The sequence below is a fragment of the Mixophyes fleayi genome, chromosome 5, assembly GCF_038048845.1.
Source record: "Mixophyes fleayi isolate aMixFle1 chromosome 5, aMixFle1.hap1, whole genome shotgun sequence".
NCBI lineage: Eukaryota > Metazoa > Chordata > Amphibia > Anura > Limnodynastidae > Mixophyes > Mixophyes fleayi.
Window position 1 is genome coordinate 265,905,932 of NC_134406.1, and position 11,918 is coordinate 265,917,849.

At 42.6% G+C, this 11,918-nt stretch overlaps 1 protein-coding gene across 1 annotated transcript in view; it reads left to right on the forward strand.

The window, feature by feature from the left end:
* The first annotated feature begins 6,369 nt into the window (after nt 1–6,369).
* LOC142159293 (putative methyltransferase DDB_G0268948) overlaps nt 6,370–11,918 on the forward strand; it is a 196,753-nt gene continuing 191,204 nt past the window's right edge. The window contains exon 1 of the mRNA XM_075214053.1: nt 6,370–6,503. The gene's annotated coding sequence lies outside the window, so the exon portion shown is untranslated. The remainder of the gene's footprint in view (nt 6,504–11,918) is intronic.

Consider the following 11,918-nt stretch of genomic DNA (forward strand, 5'->3'; position numbering starts at 1 on the left):
TAAGAGCATAGTGTCTTCATTGGGTATAAGGCTGTAAGCATTGACATATCCTGCATTACAACACCTATAGCCAGCAGTACAACATTTACAGATCTCACAGAGGGCTCGCCTAGGTTGTCTACACAAGAAAGTCATTATTTCCACAAACTAAAATACTTTACTTTAAAACAATCATCAAAACCCCACATTAAAATGGGCATTGACACCACACATTAAAACCAGCAATGATACCACTGATAACGCACATTAAAACTAGCAATAATACTAGCAATGATACTGCACATTAAAAATGCCATTGATAACACACGCTATCTATCTATTTATATAGTGCCACTAATTCCGCAGCGATGTACAGAGAATCCCCATTGGAGCTTACAGTCTAAATTCCCTAACACACACACACACACAAACAGAGAGACTAGGGTCAATTTAATAGCAGCCAATTAACCTACCAGTATGTTTTTGGTGTGTGGGAGGAAACCCAGGCAAACACGGGGAGAACATACAAACTCCGCACAGATAAGGCCTTGATAGGGAATCTAAATCATGACCCCAGTGCTGTGAGACAGAAGTGCTAACCACTAAGCCACCATGCTGCCCATAAAACCAAGCTGTTTTTTTGTTCCCATTTACATAAGGCAGTGTAAATAAATCCTTCACTGCTATGGAGAGTAGCACTGAATAAAAAAGAAAAAGACAAAACTCTGCATACGCCACCATCTTTGAAAATACCACAAAAAACCCTGCTTCTTATTCCTGTCAAATATATATATATATTTGTGCACTGTTGTAACAATAATATCAAAACTAGGCTCTCTGAATTCTAAGTGATAATAAAGGTTCGATGGAACTGACTATTCTCACTGACAAGGCAGGAATGGTTAGGTAAGCAAATGACAACAGACAAATCCTTGTTCCACCTAAGGCCTGTTAACCAATGGTGTAAAAAAATGCAGGTTTAAAACGCATATAAACGATATGCATCATCATTCAGTTCACATTTTGCATATTAAGGGTTTTCTTGATATCTATTTATATATGATTTATTTGTTTTTCTACAGTTTAAATATGTGCCCAGCAGGGCCGGACTGGGAGTAAAAATCAGCCCTGGCATTTCAAGCATACAGGCCCATCTCTGTTGATGAGCAGGACAAAATCGTGTGCCGCTGTGCAGCAGCGGCGCCGTCAGGGGCCTGGCCACATTATGTTGGGGGCGTGGTCAACATGGGGCATTGATACATACATTATAATAAAACATTACATTCATCAGGCCCTCCCCATCATAAGAGAAACACATTACAACACCCCCAGCCCACTGTACTTATCTATGCTTCTGATGCTGCTGACATCCATCAGAGTGGGAACTTCCTGTAGAGTGAGCAGGGAAGCTCTTAGTCTCACAAGATTAATAAATCTCATGAGACTTAGAGCTCCTCGGCTTCCTCTGCAGGCTGTGTCCTATCCAGGGACTGGGAGTAGCTATCCGCTCCATCCTGCTAACTAGAACTGGATTAAGGCTCTGGGGGCCCGGCACTTAAGACAGGGGAGCTCCTATGATGTAATATGATTATTAGACATTTTCAACAAATACACAGGCAATACTGTGAGCACTACTGTTAGGTGCACACAGTTCTGCCTTCACAAGCAGTACAATGTGAAGTAGGACATATCTCCCAACTGTTCTTGTAGTCAGACCAAATCCTGACTAAGCGGGACAGTCACCCACCAAATTCAGGACAGTTGGCAGACTGTCCTCGTCTCTCCTACCTGTCTTGTCATTGTCACCACTTGTGGCTGCTGGTGTCTTTAGATCAGTTGCTGCTTGTCTGGATCCTGGAATGTTGGAGGCCCTATTAGGAAAAAAAAAATGGGTACATGAAATTTAGAAAACTCCAACCAGCACCGGTGTTAAATCAATATAGCACCCACGTTTTAAATTTAGGCCTTACTCCAGCCCCAACATTAAAATAATAGTATTCACATTTGATAAATACATCTATTTCCCTCCAACTAGCCCTGACATTAAATAGTATATACATTTATTAAATATACCTATTTCCCTACAACCAGCCCCAAACATTAAATTAATAGTATTCCCATTTAATAAGTTAACCTATTTCCCTCCCTCCAAACAACCCCAGCAAGAAATTAAATAGCATTTATGTTTAATAAAAATAACCATTTCCCACAACCATCTCAGGCATTAAATAATTCATAATCACATTCAATAAATATACCTCATTTTCCCCAAGCAGCCCCACATTCACTTAATAGCACACATTACAGTCATACACTGTCCCCCCCACACATTACAGTCATATACTGTCCCCCACACACACACATTAGTCATATTCTGTCCCCCACACACATTACAGTCATATACTGTCCCCCACACACATTAGTCATATATTGTCCCCCACACACATTACAGTCATATACTGTCCCCCACACACATTACAGTCATATACTGTCCCCCACACACATTACAGTCATATACTGTCGTCCCCCCACACACATTGGCCATTTTTATTGTCCCCCTCCTACAGTCATTGCCCCCCCCCTTCCCCTGCATACATTGTCACTCACCCCCCCTTCCCCTGCATACATTGTCACTCACCCCCCCTTTCCCCTGCATACATTGTCACTCACCCCCCCTTTCCCCTGCATACATTGTCACTCACCCCCCCTTTCCCATGCATACATTGTCACTCACCCCCCCTTCCCCTGCATACATTGTCACTCACCCCCCCTTTCCCCTGTATACATTGTCACTCACCCCCCTTTCCCCTGTATACATTGTCACTCACCCCCCCCTTTCCCTGTATACATTGTCACTAACCCCCCCTTTCCCGTGCATACATTGTCACTCACCCCCCCTTTCCCATGCATACATTGTCACTCACCCCCCCTTTCCCCTGCATACATTGTCACTTACACCCCCTTTCCCATGCATACATTGTCACTCACCCCCCCCCTTTCCCCTGCATACATGGTCACTCACCCCCCCTTTCCCCTGCATACATTGTCACTCACCCCCCCTTTCCCCTGCATACATTGTCACTCACCCCCCCTTTCCCCTGCATACATTGTCACTCACCCCCCCTTTCCCCTGCATACATTGTCACTCACCCCCCTTTCCCCTGCATACATTGTCACTCACCCCCCCTTCCCCCTGCATACATTGTCACTCACCCCCCTTTCCCCTGCATACATTGTCACTCACCCCCCCTTTCCATGCATACATTGTCACTCACCCCCCCTTCCCCCTGCATACATTGTCACTCACCCCCCCCCCCTTTCCCCTGCATACATTGTCACTCACCCCCCCTTCCCCCTGCATACATTGTCACTCACCCCCCCTTCCCCCTGCATACATTGTCACTCACCCCCCCTTCCCCCTGCATACATTGTCACTCACCCCCCCTTCCCCCTGCATACATTGTCACTCACCCCCCCTTCCCCCTGCATACATTGTCACTCACCCCCCCCCTTTCCCCTGTATACATTGTCACTCACCCCCCCTTCCCCCTGCATACATTGTCACTCACCCCCCCCTTTCCCCTGCATACATTGTCACTCACCCCCCCTTCCCCCTGCATACATTGTCACTCACCCCCCTTTCCCCTGCATACATTGTCAGCCACTCCCCCCCCCTTCCCCCTGCAGACATTTTCCTCCCCCTGCAGACATCACTTCTCCCGTGCAGTAATTTTTAGTTATTGCCACCCCAGCCCCCCTCTGCAGTACCTGTCACTATCCCCTGGACGGATTAGAAAGAAAAACAGCGCACCAACTTACCGGAGGCTCCTGGGCGGCTGCGTCAGCGCGATGTGACGTCATCGCGTGGCCGCGCGGAAGTTTGAAAAAAAGAGAAAGAATTGTGGGACAGGAAGCACAGGGCCCTGGTGCCCAGTGAAACTATGACGACTCACCTGCTCACTTTCTTGGTGCCTAGGAGGAGCTGCTGCACATGCGCAGCAGCTCAATTTCGGACATTTTTGACAGTACAGCAGCTGCGGTGCTGCTGTACTACTGGCAAATGTTTAGAGATCATCCAAGGGTTAAGGAGTGCCCGCATTTGTCAGGGGGCCCCCGCAGTCGTATTTCACAGCAACTGCCAGGTGAGGTGATTCGGGGGGCCCTCGGAGAGAGGGGGGCCCGGGGCACGTGCCCCCTGTGCCCCCCCCTTAATCCGGCTATGAATACACGAGCACAGTCAATGAGAAGTATGCATACCGTGGTTCAGAAGAGCAGGCTGTCAGAAGGGAGTGCAGAGATACCTGAGCGGCAGGAGGCCGGCAGGATGCGAAGTCCCAGGGAAATGGAAGCGATATCCAAGTAGGTGCAGCGCACAGGTAGGTAGACCAGCAACGATGGAACAATACTCAGGAAGCCGTAGTATATAGGACTGGTCACCGGGAGGTCACTGAAGAGTAGAAGCGGTATCCAAGTAGAAGACAGCAGCGGAGCGTTGATCCAATGCAGACAGGCGAGTTGACACAGGCAGGAACACTGTAGGAGCACGGAGAGCGGATCAGCTGGCTGCAGACACGAGTAGAACTGAAGGGTAGCGGCAAGCAGGACACTGCAGGTACACGGAGGTAGCGGATAGGATTCAGCAGGTTCAGTCACGAGGAAACACGGGAGAGTAGAGGTGAGCAGGAACTGTTGAGCACGGAGGCAGCGGATAGGAATCAGCTAATACAGTCTCGATGAAACACAGGAGAGTTGAAGTAGTCTGGAAACTACAGGAGAGTTGAAGTGGTCTGGAAACCACAGGAGAGTTGAAGTGGTCTGGAAACCACAGGAGAGTTGAAGTGGTCTGGAAACCACAGGAATCAGCTGGGTAAACTGGGTAATAGAAGGAGCTCTAATCTGCTGCAACCATACAGTATGGCTACCAAGCCACTCCCTAAAGAGACCGTTTTTTTGAATTGCATCCTTGCTATTACCTAATAACCTTTAGGGGCACTAGTTTAGTATAATCAATTTTATAACAACTAAATTATTAAATAAAGACGGGCTTGCATGAGTTCTATTCACCTAAAGGTACTCAGTTTTCCCACCAGACGGATAAGGACTTGCTAAGAGAACAATTAATATATCAAGTTTACAAGTATGACTGAAATGAAATGTTAGATTTGTGGAATTATGTTAGAATCAAAACAGATTGTTTGATCGATTTAGCAACTTTTGTTAATACATTGTATCACACCACTTTATTTTATGTGATTAGCCAATGGGACTATTTATATAAGACATTTTTTGAACACTGAAAATATTCCCTAAAAAATTCAATCCTATGAAACGCATAGGTGGTATACTACATACCACTAGGGCATGCTGCACATTGGCATCACTGGACTTCCACAGCGGTGAACAGCAGGTGCAGTAAATTTCTCCATAGGAGATTCCTCTCTGATGGGACTTCTGGGCCAGCGTCATGACAACCCATTGATATTGTGGCAGGAATCATATTCCCCTTCCCATTTTTTTCCAGGCATGCAATCCCGACATCTCCATCTGTACATTATTACAAGCTCCACTATGTTTAAAAGAAAATTTATGTAACATAATACAATGTCTGTGTATGTTTCTGTACATTTATATTCATAACTACGACAATGTTTTTCAAATTTAAACATATTAATTGACTACATTTTGGATCTTGGTTCATTAAGGAAAGGAAAGCAAAAAAAAATGAGTAACTTTGCACCTTGGCAAAACCATGTTGCATTGGAGGGGGAGGTAAGTTTAAGATGTGATGACAGATTTATAGTTTGGGTAGGGCATGTTATAGATCAACTTTAAATTTCAGTGTACAAATAAAGCTATCAAGTATTTGTGTGCTACTTTAAAAAGCAGCCAGTATTTAACTAATGTGCAAAGTAATAAACTAATTTGCACCTCTTGCATTGTAACGTGGTTTTGTTCGAGAGAAAACTTTCCTTAATGAGTCAGGCCCTTTCTGTTCATTGCATGGATCTTTACATGATTCTTCTAATAAAGATATTTAAAAAGAAAAAAGAACAGCCCAGCCAAATCAGTTTGATTCATTGTGCACCTCAGTGTTGTCCTTCTGTGGAGAAGTGCACTACAATTCTCACACTCACAAAGGTGAAACATAATAAAAACTGTTAATTCATGATTTATTTAACCCATAAGAAATGCTAAAGAGAGCAGTATGTTATAGGGAAAATGGCAAAGTTTAATGATTTGGAAAGGATAGTAATAAAGGGGTGAGAGGTTGTAGAATGACACAGAACAGAAGCTCATAAAGAAGCATGAATCATGGAGATCTTGTTCTGGCAAGATGAAAAGGCTGGGTTTGAATAGTCAAAGCACTGCTGTCACAAATCCCACTATATCTCTGAACAGACAAGCAACTTAATATGTGCAAGTGCTCATAACTACCATCACGTTGCGTAACTCCACAGAGCACATAAGGACTCACTTTTCTGTCACAGAAGCAATACCAGGAGCAGCAGGAAAACAGGTATCAGGTCTGTACTATCTGCATTATTTTACTGAATTATCACCCACTGTATGTTTGAACCTTATACCCATGTATACCAATGAGATTTAATTTTCAGTTTAAATAATTTATTAAGATATTAAGACTAGTCTCAGAATGCTATCAGTTGATATTTTATGTTCAGAATAGACATTATTAGAATATACATTAGAGATGAGCGGTATGGATTCTGAGAAATCTGGCAGATCCAAGACTTGGGGTTCCTAGAGAAACCGAGGCATGACTTCATGCGCCAATTTCAGATCTCAAAATGAGGCAAAGCGTAATTTCCGGGAAAAATATTGGTGAACAGTTGCGAGAGTTTCAGACAGATATATCCATCTATGTGTGTGTGTGTGTGTGTATATATGTATGTATGTATGTATGTATATATATATATATATATATATATATATATATATATAGACAAAGAAAACAATGTGATCATTTTAAAGCAGTTTTGTAGTGATCAGTCAGCTAGAATAGTTTACGGATCAATTGGTTTTAAATTCAATCTATCAGAGAGTTTAGACGGAGTACTGGCTACTGGTTATTATTAATACATATATAATATATATAATAGTACTAGTATATAGACTGAGCTAAATATCAATTGGAACTAAGTAGTATATTTAGTGCAGAAAAACAGGGTGCTTTTGCTGTATGACTATTAGCAACAGAATCCAAAAACAAAATGATTTATTTATTTATTTTAAAATTGTAGATTTTTCTAGTGAAAATAATCTTTTGTGGGGCAGTGAGATCTGAATTAAGTTTGAAAAAACTGGGTATTGGCTTGTGAACTTCACTGCAGTAAATCCCTTACTAAAAACTGTAGATTGTAAAGTTATATATATATATATATATATATATATATATATATATATATATACTAGGGATGAGCGCACTCGGATTTATGAAATCCGAGCCCACCCGAACGTTGCGGATCCGAGTCGGATCCGAGACAGATCCGGGTATTGGCGCCAAATTCAAATGTGAAACTGAGGCTCTGACTCATAATCCCGTTGTCGGATCTCGCGATACTCGGATCCTATAAATTCCCCGCTAGTCGCCGCCATCTTCACTCGGGCATTGATCAGGGTAGAGGGAGGGTGTGTTAGGTGGTCCTCTGTCCTGGTAGATCTCGTGCTGTGCTGTTTAGTTCTGTGCTGTGCTGTGCTGTGCTGTGCTGTGTTCTGCAGTATCAGTCCAGTGGTGCTGTGTGCTGTGCTCTGTCCTTCTGAGGTCAGTGGTGCTGCTGGGTCCTGTGCTGTGTCCTGTTCAGTCCAGTGGTGCTGTGTCCTGTGCTCTGTGCTTCTAAGGGCATAGCTATTTCCCCAATATTCCCCTGTGTTTAAAAAAATAAAAAAAAGTTTTTTTAAAAAATACCAAAAACTACTTAAATTTATTTTAATTACCACAAAATTTGCACAACCAATCCTGCAGTATAAGCCCATTGGTACTGCAATATTACCAAGTTCACACATTCAGCAGTAAAAGTCCAGTGGTACTGCAATATTACAAAGTTTACACATTCTGCAGTATCAGTCCAGTGGTGCTGTGTCCTGTGCTCTGTCCTGCTGAGTTCCGTAGTGCTGCTGGGTCCTGTGCCGTGTCCTGTTCAGTCCAGTGGTGCTGTGTCCTGTGCTCTGTGCTTCTAAGGGCATAGTTATTTCCCCATTATTCCCAAGTTTTTAAAAAATAAAAAAAAAGTAAAAAAAAATAAAAAATTTAAAAAAAAAAAAAAATATATAATAATTATAACCAAATTTGCAAAACCAATCCAGCAGTATAAGTCCATTGGTACTGCAATATTACAAAGTTCACACATTCTGCAGTATCAGTCCAGTGGTGCTGTGTCCTGTGCTCTGTCCTGCTGAGTTCCGTAGTGCTGCTGGGTCCTGTGCCGTGTCCTGTTCAGTCCAGTGGTGCTGTGTCCTGTGCTCTGTGCTTCTAAGGGCATAGTTATTTCCCCATTATTCCCAAGTTTTTAAAAAATAAAAAAAAAGTAAAAAAAAATAAAAAATGTAAAAAAAAAAAAAAATATATAATAATTATAACCAAATTTGCAAAACCAATCCAGCAGTATAAGTCCATTGGTACTGCAATATTACAAAGTTCACACATTCTGCAGTATCAGTCCAGTGGTGCTGTGTCCTGTGCTCTGTCCTGCTGAGGTCCGTAGTGCTGCTGGGTCCTGTGCCGTGTCCTGTTCAGTCCAGTGGTGCTGTGTCCTGTGCTCTGTGCTTCTAAGGGCATAGTTATTTCCCCATTATTCCCAAGTTTTTAAAAAATAAAAAAAAGTTAAAAAAAAAAAAAAATTAAAAAAAAATAAAAAAATATATAGTAATTATAACCAAATTTGCAAAACCAATCCAGCAGTATAAGTCCATTGGTACTGCAATATTACCAAGTTCACACATTCTGCAGTATCTTGTGCTACATATAATGGAGACCAAAAATTTGGAGGATAAAGTAGGGAAAGATCAAGACCCACTTCCTCCTAATGCTGAAGCTGCTGCCACTAGTCATGACATAGACGATGAAATGCCATTAACGTCGTCTGGCAAGCCCGATGCCCAATCTCCTAGTACAGGGCATGTAAAATCCAAAATGCCCAAGTTCTCAAAAAATAGCAAAAAGAGAAACTTAAAATCAGCTGAGGAGAAACGTAAAGTTGGCAATATGCCATTTACGACACGTAGTGGCAAGGAACGGCTTAGGCCCTGGCCCGTGACTAGTGGTCCAGCTTCAACCAAGGATCTAAGCCCTCCTCCTCCCCCCCCCTGTCAGCAACAACAACAAAACAGCAAAGAACTCTGCCTTCTAAACAGATGACATCACAAATCCCCAAGGCGAGTCCAAGGGTATTGTTGGTTGTGAACCCTGACCTTCCCATCACTGTACGGGAAAAGGTGACTCCATCCAGCATTTGCAGCACGCCCTCTGCATATGCTGGAAGGATCACCCACAGTCCAGTTACAGATTTGGCTAATGAAGGTCTGAATGTTGTACACCGGGAGGAGGATATTGATGTAGCTGGCGCTGAGGAGGATGTTGATGATTATGATGCAGACATATACCAAATTGCCTTTCTCAATTTCTATTTATATTCTAGATTATATAACGGCTGAATAGTGTTCTATTTTACTCCTAGTGGAGAGGGGATCTGATGCAGACAGATACCAAACTGCCTTTGTCCATTTTTTTGCATATTTGAATTTCTAGTTCTACAATCTATGTAGGCTGCTTTTTTTATATTCAACTACAAGTGTAGGGCGGGGGGGGCATAGATAGCCACCAAAGTAACGTGGTCCATTTAATTTCACTTTCTAGCTCCACAGTCTGTGCAGCCTGCTTTTTTTTATCTTCGAAGTATTTACAAACCTTGCAATCTAAATTAACTAGAGGTAGTGACGTGGTAGAACTCCAAAAGGCAGTTTGGAAGCCCCTGTACAAACTGGCTCTATTTTACCTGAGTTGTCCCCCCTCCAGTGTGTACTCGGAAAGAGTTTTTAGTGCAGCGGGGAACCTGGTCAGTGAGCGGCGAAGGAGGTTGCTTCCTCACAACGTTGAAAAAATGATGTTTATAAAAATGAATAAACAATTCCTCAATGAAGTACAGCACTGCCCTCCAGATACTACAGAGGGACCTGTGGTTGTGGAGTCCAGCGGGGACGAATTGATAATGTGTGATGAGGAGGAAGTACACACTGTAGGGGGAGAGGAATCAGAGGTTGAGGATGAGGACGACATCTTGCCTCAGTAGAGCCTGTTTAGTCTGTACAGGGAGAGATGAATAGCTTTTTTGGTGTGGGGGCCCAAACAAACCAATCATTTCAGCCAAAGTTGTTTGGTAGGCCCTGTCGCTGAAATGATTGGTTTGTTAAAGTGTGCATGTCCTATTTCAACAACATAAGGGTGGGTGTGAGGGCCCAAGGACAATTCCATCTTGGAACTTTTTTTTTGGCATTATATGACCAATCAACAGTCGTTTGCCATGTTCAAAAAGTAAAACCAAATTTTAAAAAATTCAAGAAATTAAACCAAAAGTAAAATGCCGTGTCATAATTTAAAACAAGAGGTATTGACGTGCTCTAAAACTACTGTATTGTTGTTTATATTTTATAAACACTACACTTGAAAGCTTGAGTCTTTCAATAAAAAAGTAACTGTCCATTGCACGAATATTTGCAACAGGGACAATTTTAGGGTTAAGAAAGCCAACTAATAACACTTCGACGCTGTCTGTCTTTATAAACACTACACTTCATCATCATCATCATCATCATTTATTTATATAGCGCCAACATATTCCGTAGCGCTTTACAATTGAGGACAAACGTAATAAACTAATAAACAAACTGGGTAAAACAGACAAAGAGGTGAGAAGGCCCTGCTCGCAAGCTTACAATCTATGGGACAATGGGAGATTGACACATGAGGTTAAGTATACATTTTGCATCTTGGCCCAGCCAGACTGCAAAGGTAGGGTGACTCATAAGCAAATGATCCTGTCACACAACAATGTTATTCCGGGGGTAGTTGTCTTGTGTGAAATTGTGTAACAGGCTAAAGGTAGTGAGGTTAAGATGGTGGTTGAGGAATATTATAAGCTTGTCTGAATAGGTAGGTTTTCAGAGAACGCTTGAAAGTTTGTAGAACAGAGGAGAGTCTTATTGTGCGAGGGAGAGAGTTCCATAGAGTGGGTGCAGCCCGAAAAAAGTCCTGTAACCGGGAATGGGAGGATGTAATGAGGGTGGATGAGAGACGCAGATCTTTTGCAGAACGGAGTTGCCGAGTTGGGAGATATTTTGAGACAAGAGAGGAGATGTATGTTGGTGCAGCTTTGTTGATGGCCTTGTAGGTTAGTAAAAGTATTTTATATTGGATTCGGTAGAAGACAGGCAGCCAGTGTAGAGACATACAGAGTGATTCAACAGAGGAATAGCTATTTGCAAGGAAAATCAGTCTTGCCGAAGCATGTAAAATAGATTTTAGGGGTTTGAGTCTGTTTTTGGGAAGACCAGTAAGGAGGGAATTGCAATAGTCAATGCGGGAGATGATTAGTGCATGAATTAAGGTTTTAGCAGTGTCTTGTGTGAGATATGTGCGGATTCTGGAAATGTTCTTTAGATGTATGTAACATGATTTAGATATAGAGTCAATGTGGGGAACAAAGGATAGGCGTGAATCAAGGATTACACCTAGGCAGCGAGCTTGTGGGGTGGGATTTATGGTCATGTTATCAACAGAGATAGAAATGTCAGGTATGCTCTTGTTGGCGGGTGGGAATATTATTAACTCTGTTTTAGAAAGATTAAGTTTGAGTTGACGAGAGGCCATCCAAGATGAAATGGCAGAAAGACAGTCAGTTACACGGGACAACACAGATGTCGAGATA